At 33.5% G+C, this 9123-nt stretch overlaps 1 long non-coding RNA gene across 1 annotated transcript; it reads left to right on the top strand.

The window, feature by feature from the left end:
• The first annotated feature begins 2672 nt into the window (after positions 1-2672).
• Positions 2673-6825, top strand: LOC122568124. Its single transcript, XR_006316984.1, has 2 exons — positions 2673-2708; positions 2773-6825. It is a non-coding gene; the product is annotated as an uncharacterized LOC122568124 (long non-coding RNA).
• The last annotated feature ends 2298 nt before the right edge of the window (positions 6826-9123 follow it).

Raw genomic sequence — 9123 nt, 5'->3', positions numbered from 1 at the left:
CATTATATTGACATCTCCGAGGAAAAATGTCCATCCCGTGACCGCGGCTACGTTCGGCGACCAGTTGTGTCACCTCGAACCCAATCCCACTATCAATAGTTCCAAACGGGAGGCTCTAGTGTCCTTCCATCCCGACATATATATACTACTTATTCAAATTATTATTATTATTATTTATTTAGTCCGTGCCTCTCGGTTTTAGACGAACTTTCAGTTTTTTACAACCCCTTATTGCACTTATCACATTCTTACCTCTAATCTAAAACTAATGCTTACGATCTATTTCAACTTACGCCTACAAATTATTGCAACTTAAGCCTACACATTATTGCCACTTTGGGGCACTATTTCCCCAGTCCCATTCAATATTTTTTCCATTTCCTTTGCTCCTCCTGTTATTTCACATTTTTCTAGTACATGTCTCAGGTCCTCTTCTTCCCTTCCACATGATCTGCATCTTCTTTCTTCCTCCTCTTTCCAATGTTCTTTCGCTTTGGTCTCGTTTCCACACCTGAATCTGGCTATAATTTTTCTGTCCTTCCACTTCATCCTCCCTTCCAATTACTTTGGAATCTCATCTTTGGTTATGTTCCTGTAGTGTCTGTTGTATTTGGATTCCCTTATCCTTTTCCTCCTCTCTTCTGTTTCTCTCTTCCTTTTTTCTTCTGCAATTTGGTCTCCTTTCCAACTTTCTTGCTCCCCTTTTCTGCGCTTAGCTCCAATTCTGCTTCTTTTAAAAATTTTTTGAATTTCCTTAGCATCTCCTTTAGCTTATAGATGTTAAATAATGTCGGGCTCAGCGGGCACCCTTGTCTGACTCCCCTCACTGTCCAGAAGGCTTCTGTGTTGCGGTTCTTAACTCTCACCACATTCTTCGTTTCTATGTACAGTTCTTTAATTCTTCTTGTTAGGTTTTCGCTAACCCCCATCTTTTTCATTTTCTCCTCCAGCTTCTCTCTGTTTAGTCTGTCGAACGCCGCTCTTAAGTCCGTAAAACAGGCAAACAGCTTCCCTCTTTCTCTACTCAGCTGCTTGTCAATGATGTGACTTATCACGAACATTGCGTCGGTTACTCCTCTTCCTTTTCTGAATTCAAATTGGCTCTCTTCCAGTTTGGTTTCAATCTCTGCCTTTAGCCGTTCGTCCAGTATCCCTGCATAGATCTTATACGCTGTGTCCATTAGCGTTATTTCTCTGTAGTTCTTCGCTACTCTCTTGTCGCCCTTCTTGTATATCGGACATATATCTTCCGGTATCCCTTCTCCCTTCCAGATTTTCCTTACTAACTTTAAGTACTCCCATACCTCCTTGTCTTTACCTATTAGTCTTGCTACGTTCCAAAAGCACATTTTCATTCCCCCTGCCTTTCCCCACTTTTTCCCCTTATTTCACTTTTCTTCCCTCTCCTTCTTTCCTCCGTCAGTCTCTCTTCCTTTTCAATCCATCTGTACCATCTGTCTCCCACTTTTAATTTCCTGTAGCCTATCCTTACGTTTTCCCCCTTTTCCCTTCTTATTATTGCCTCCCTCCTTATCTGTTGCTGTATTTCCCTCTCTTTCTTCGTGAGGTTGTCGACTATGTATACTCCTTTTGCCAGTTTGCTTTTTCCTTTCATTATTTTTATCTTCTCCTCTCTTGACTTCATCGACGCTACCATTATCGTCGTCCTATCTCCCACTCTTATCGCGTGTGCCTTTTCCACCTCTGTCTCTATTCCCATTTTATCCCTTACGAATTCCTTTACGGCTTCTTCTTTGTTTCCTTCCTTCCATTCCACCCCCCTGATCACTATGTTATTTCTCCTTTTCTCCCTCTCTTCCCTTTCCCGCTCCTCCTCGAGTCTTCTGATCCTGTCTACTAATTCCTTCTTTTCTCTCTCCCACTGCTCTTTTTCTCTGTCTCTCTCTTCTCTCTCTCTCTTTTGCTCTCTCCCTCTCTCTTCTTTCTCTTTCCTCTTTTATTTCTCTTTTTATTTCCTCTTTCATTGCCCTCGCTAACTCCTCCAGCTATTCTTCGAACATTCCTTTTATTTCTTTTACCCTAGCTTCTATTCCTCTTTCCATTTTCTCCACTCTTTCTGTCATTCCCTCCTTTCTTTCCCCCCTGGTTGTTTTCTCTTTTTCCGTCCAGCTGTACCTTTCTAATGTATTTTTGAACTCTTCTATATCTCCCGTCTTGCCTGTGTTCAATAGCTTGCCTCTGACTGTCGCCATCTGTTGTTGCTTTGCCCAACTTTCTGCTTCGCTTCTGCCTGCCTAACCTCTTCCCTTTTTTGGGTTTTCTTACTTGTAAATCTCCCTTGTTTTTCTTCTTTTCACCTTTCCTTCTTTCCTCCTAGTGTATTTGCACTTTGTTTTTCCTCTCTTCGTGTTACTTCACACTTTCCTTTCCGTTTTCCCCTTACACTTCACTTTTTCTACAGAGCACCTCGTTCACTCGTTACCTCGCCTCCTTGCCTCGCACTGGAAGTACGTATACTCAAATTATTGATCGCATAATTTATATAAAAAAAAATTATTGTACGTCATAAAGCAAGGGGTCAAATGTTTAACTTATTAAAGATAAATTTCTTATCGTAATTAGGAAAATTAGTAAAGTAAAAATCACGAACATTACAACATTACACTCTACCACACAATAATTTTCTATACAATACAGCGAATTGACTTTTCAGAACTACGAGAGTCAACAGAACCAATTAAGACCAGGTAAAACTCTCCTAAGACAACGATATTCAAGGCATCAAATCAGCGATTTCGATCTATGTTACAGGGTATAATTATCAAGAAAAATTTCTCTTTTCATGAAAAATATGATAATGATACACTCACAATGCATTTAATATCTGGCAGTCGAATGCCATCAGGCCATCAGGAGTGTAAAGACGACGCTTTTAAAAAGTGACAACATCGTCGCGTTTTAAAAAACTTTTATTTTTTTATTCATCATTACGGAGATTGTGATGGTAGGACGTAATGAGGTAAAAGACGACGATACTTTAGTGAAGTATGCTTAAACAGATTCTATAGGGATCGATGACCGTTCCGTTGGGTAGTTTATTCGAACTTTGGTCGGGATTATCGAGATGGAAGGGTCGAGAGCTTGGTCGAATATCAACTTTGACGGTTCAACGCCTCATCTCTTTTCAAGCTCACCAGACACCAGACACGGTTCACTGAATACATCTTTTTGGAAAATCCTTTTTGGATTTTGGTATGAGGAACATGGTGTGTTTGACAAGGGATTTTGTTTTGAAGCAATTTGAGATAACAGAAAAGTATTTTTGTAAGGTAGCTTGTCGATAAAAATGTTTTATTTATGATACAAACAGAACGAAATTTACGAATTTAAATAGAATAGATAACCAAATGGAATATATCCTTTCTTCGACTTTCATACATTAAAAATCATGTATCTAAATTTTATTTTAATTATTTGGAGCAAAAAGTATGCTTTTTGATTTTCTTTTAGTTGTAGCATTCGCCATACTATGATTTGTTTATGTGTTAAAGCACGTATTTTATGAGTTAAGAGATAGATTAAATATGGAGACTAAATTGTTAGATTGTTATAAATATTTCTTTTACTCATTGTAAATTATTATTATATTATTACGTGTATACGTGTGTATACTACAGACGGACCATACTAATAGACACTAACAGCTTTCTTTCAACATAATCTCCTCGTCATTGTCTCCGAATAAGAAGTTTGTGACAAAGGTTCGAATTTCGCTCGGTTAAGTTTCTGACTTTAAAAATCGCCTTTTTGTTCCGGGAAGAACGAAGATAAATGTTCGGCACTGAACAGTAATGAGTTAATCCTCGATTCACTTCAAGTAAGTGAAACACTCCAATCTGTAACATGTCCATAAGATTCGGTTGACGTTGGTAGGTGTATCAATTTTCTAATTTAATTATTGTGCTCGATTTAATGACATGGCGATCTGGTCAAAAAAAAAAAAAAAAATATCAAGAGATTCCCTTTTTTGCGTTTATATAAGATTTTTGCTTTTACGTACTAATATAGGGAAGAAGTAGTGGTCTCCCTTTTATCGATGTAATCATATTAGGGGAACGCAGTAAATGGCTTCTGCAATATCACGGAACTATTCGTATCACTCGATTAGCTGAGTCCCCCTGGATCAGTGGTTCTCAATTCTTGAAGCGTTCATTTATTAATTTAAAAATAGTTCAAGATCTTTTTCGATTTTCTCCAAAGAATTTTCAAATTGAATATTTAAGACAGCATTTAATGAATTCAAATTGAAACGCCTTATTTTATTACGTAAACGATAATTAGAAAAGAGAAAGAATTCGTATTCTATATATTCCATAAAAAGTGTTCCAATATTCGTTAAGCCTTTGCAAATTTTCCATAACATGCTAAAGGAATGCCAGTAATTTGTCATATCTGTATGCCAATTTCCTTAAAATTTCTATAAAATTTAAATCTACTTTTTATTAGTAATCTAAAAATCATTACTTTTTTCAACAATATAAGAAATAATACCTTAAAAATCGCTCAAGGAATACACAAAATACGACGAAGTTAACCGAGCCAAAAAAAAAAAAATAAATAAAAAAGAAATAAATAAATTTAATGGTGAATACGTGGGTACTTGTTGAAATTTGCATCACTCGACGTGAACGAACCGTTCGAAAGGAAAACGCGTTCAGCCGCCGAGGCTGTAGAATTGGGATCACTTAATTAATTCCGTTTGAATTCATCCATTCTTGTTTAACGGCTTATGCGTTTTCTATATCATATCATTTCCAAGCATATCGTTCCTGGAAGACGAAACAGCGCGGCAAAACAGATGTGAATACATACCACGAGCGAAGCAGGAGTGCGAAGATTCTTCGGAACGATAACAATAAAATTGCATAAGAACCATAGATGGAACACAAGGCAAAGGTGTAGATGGTATTACAGACTTTGAAACGACCGTATAGGAGGAGATAAACTTGATCAAATAATTGAGTTGAGCCCTTTGAAGTTAAGAACCACACGCTTTGATGTTTTGTTTGAAGGAAAGACGTCGAGTTATGCAAAAATTGTAGAGGTTCTACGAAGGTGAATGAGGAGATTATGTTGCTGAGTAAATAAATGAGATTTAAAGTTTCTTTTGAATATTGCAAATTTAAAGGTTTCGGTGGCATTTTATCATTAATTCTATGATAATAAAACTTTTTCATGAATTTTTTTATTATAAAAATATTACTTCTAAATTCTCCGCTTTAAAGGACCAAATCATGCAATTAAAATTTTTAAGGCCTTTCCATATCATTGAGGAAATCACATAAGATTGTTAAATAGTTGCTGTTGATGTTTAACCGTGTAGGATCATATAGTCAGAAATTTCTATTCTTTCAAATATATACTATATATTTGTTAATGTTAATTGTTATCTGTGCTGGCATAGTGAATAAATATATTGATGTTCCGTGTTTTAATCGTTAGAATTATAGCTAATACGTATTTTCTGCGTGTATATGGTGTCAAAAAATTATTTGTTATAGCTGTGGGAGGTGAAAATCTGTTAGAAAAAATGGATCACGAAATTGATCTTGAGTATAATTTTCAAAGACAATATTTTTTATTGCATTATAAAGTCTCAGAAAACTCCTGGATCGTAAATGACTCGTTCTATTGGAAAAAGCTGTTTAAAATTTCATTAATCCTTACATTGATTGTATTTATTATGTTGCGATAATATGTTACAAATAACAGATGATATAAGCATCAAAATTAATAAAAAAACAATTAATTATATAACATCGTAATAATATACAATAAATCTTAGAAAACGTGCTCTCGATGAAGCCGGTGAAAATTATCCTTTGTTCCGTGGTATATATATATATGTGTATATATATATATATATAGAGGGAGAGAGAGAGAAATGGATGGTAAACCGCAGCATAGTGGTTTCCAACCATCCACAATTATTCCAATTCCTCACTCGACTTTCTTCGTGTCATTAACATAGGAAAAAGTAAATTATCGTTTGATAATAAGCTTTTAAGCGTTTAATAATAGATCGTCGAGTAGAAATTCCACACGGAACGGTGAGAAGAATAATACTTGAAGAAGAGATCTACGTCCTTACAATGTTCGCCGTGTGCAAGAACTTTGTAGGATAGATGATATCGTTTGACGAAAAGTTTATCGTTGAAAGCTAAGAAAATTGGAACGAAAACAAACGCTGTCTCAAAGATATCTTGTTTTTGGATAGAAACAATTACTTTACCAGCAACATTCTCAATATCAAGAATATCAAAATTTTAAAGATTCAATCAGAGCCGCTTGAACACGTCTGATTTATTTCATATCTGACTTTAGCATCAAGAAAGTTTGAAAATTAAAGTAATAGATGCTATACGTTGACGAATAAATAGATATTAGCACTGACGTTATTTTATGCCATATCTGACCTTATAATATGAATAAAATCAGTCTAAAGATTAATGAAATTTCAAACGTTTTTTTTTAATAGAACGGAACTTTTGCTCTTCCTGATGAGTACTATATGATGCAATAGAAAAACAATTTGACACTGAAAATTATGGTCTAGATCAATTTTGTGCTCCACTTATTTAACCGATTTCCATCAATTTGAAAATGTAGAATGGTTTTTAAAAAAGCCGTGATAAATAAATTGTTGACACCTTGTTCAAAGTTATATATCAATGTGTATATCGATACATATATTCTATATATGCATATTCGTGGAATACAAAATTTGTCGAGAGTTTAAAAATGTTATTTAACTATTTAAGAGAACAAAGCAAAAGCACATAAAGGATTTGATGACAGTCCGTATTTCCGTGTTCGAAGTATCTAACCAGATATCTTGGAGCAACTTTCAGCGAACTTCAGTGTCATGAGGGTTGCAGCGGATTCAATTTTAATGTTCCACACTTGTATGTTAAACAACTTGCTCATTGGTGACCTTATCTTAATCTTTTTCTTCTTCTTCTTCACTTTCTTCTCCTATGCGAGTAACACAGTAAGATTGACAGTAAACGGAATAGGCGATTTCTTTAAAACACAATCTTGTTTTCCGTTTGATGAACACAACGCGAGATCAGAGAATGATTTATGAACACGATTTTCGAACGGTTCTTTTCGACAGCTATTAAGCTTCATTTGTACCAATAGTCACTACCATAATCATGATCAATCGTGGATGACACGGTTACGCATTAATTCACTTTAACAACCCTGAGTTGTGGTTAATATCATGCTGTGAATGAACACGTTACAATCACGCTAATGACAGTTGCTTCGTGCAATTTGTTCATTTACTTAAGGCTTATTTGCAACAAAAAGAACGTAGCATCTGCAAGCGTGTTAATCGGATAACGATGAATTTCGTTTCGCAAACACGAACACGTGAAACATTTTGAAGTTACGCTGACGCGAGAGTAATTGGTTTCCTTAAATTGCTCAATTTCCATATCTTTCTCCATGTATATTCGACTATTGGATTTGAATTGCAGAGCAGTCGGAAGTAGAGGCGCATCTCTCTGATATATCGACAGGGGCATGAATTTCTTTTTCATACTTTTTCCATCGAATTATTAAACCGAGTCAAGTTTTCAAATCCAACCATTTAATTTTATCGTTTTACATCGAACACTCCAATCTTTTTTCTTCTAAATGCTTTATCTATATTTCATCTCGCTGAATATTCCGTGTTTTTAATGCTACCACCATTTATTGGTAATCACAAATATGTAATTATTGTTCTGAAGCTAGGAATCCCAAATAGCATTCGTCAATATGAAAGGAAATAATTCTATGTTTTATATAGGATAGTAAAAATGATACAATAAGTATGGTAAAAAGCTTTAATAAAATTTATGATTTCTTTCCTTTTTCTTTATTTTCTCTTTTTTTTTAGTTTTATATAGGATAGTAAAAATAAGATAAGAAACATAATAAAATAGATTTAATAAAATTTCTAGTTTCATTTCTTTTTCTTTATTTTTTCTTTTTTTTTGGTCTTATATAGGATAGTATAGCGTATAGTATAGTAAAAATAAGATAAGTAACATAATAAAATAGCTTCAATATATTTTTTTGGTTTCTTTCCTTCTTTATTTTTTCTTTTTTTTTAGCTTTATATAGGATAGTAAAAATAAGATAAGTAACATAATAAAATAAATTTAATAAAATTTCTAGTTTCATTCCTTTTTCTTTATTTTTTCTTTTTTTTTTTTTGGTCTTATATAGGATAGTATAGTAGACACTGCCTAAGACTCATATAGGATAGCAAAAATAAGATAAGAAACATTATAAAATAGATTAATAAAATTTCTAGTTTCATTCTTTTCTTTTATTTTTTCTTTTTTTTTGGTCTTATATAGGATAGTATAGTAGACACTGCCTAAGACTCATATAGGATAGCAAAAATAAGACACGAAACATAATAACATAGATTTAATAAAATTTCTAGTTTCATTCCTTTTTCTTTATTTTTTCTTTTTTTTTGGTCTTATATAGGATAGTATAGCGTATAGTACAGTAAAAATAATATAAGTAACATAATAAAATAGCTTCAATACATTTTTTTGGTTTCTTTCCTTTTTCTTTATTTTTTCTTTTTTTTTTTTTTATATAGGATAGCAAAAATAAGATAAGAAACATAATGAAATAGATTTAATAAAATTTCTAGTTTCATTCTTTTTTTTTATTTTTTCTTTTTTTTGGTCTTATATAGGATAAGAGTATACGCCTCGGTAGGCGCAAGTAGTAAAACGGCCTAAATCTCATTAGGATAGTATGGGCGAGAGGGATTCGAAACTCGTGATGACTCGCATTGTGTTGCGGGCCTCAACGATCGTATCTATCTGCCTCGCCTCCTTTTTCTTTATTTTTTCTCTTTTTTTAATATTATATAGGATAGTAAATGTGATACAATAATACGGGTAAAATAGCTTTAATAAAATATCTGATGTCTTCCTTTTTTCTTTATTTTTCCTTTTATTTTGGTCTTATATAGGATAGTATAGTAGACACTGCCTAAGACTCATATAGGATAGCAAAAATAAGATAAGAAACATAATAAAATAGATTAATAAAATTTCTAGTTTCATTCCTTTTTCTTTATTTTTT

Source organism: Bombus pyrosoma, linkage group LG6 (assembly GCF_014825855.1).
Source record: "Bombus pyrosoma isolate SC7728 linkage group LG6, ASM1482585v1, whole genome shotgun sequence".
Lineage (NCBI taxonomy): Eukaryota > Metazoa > Arthropoda > Insecta > Hymenoptera > Apidae > Bombus > Bombus pyrosoma.
Note: the sequence above shows the minus strand (reverse complement) of the source record. Positions and strands in the feature narration are given on the sequence as shown.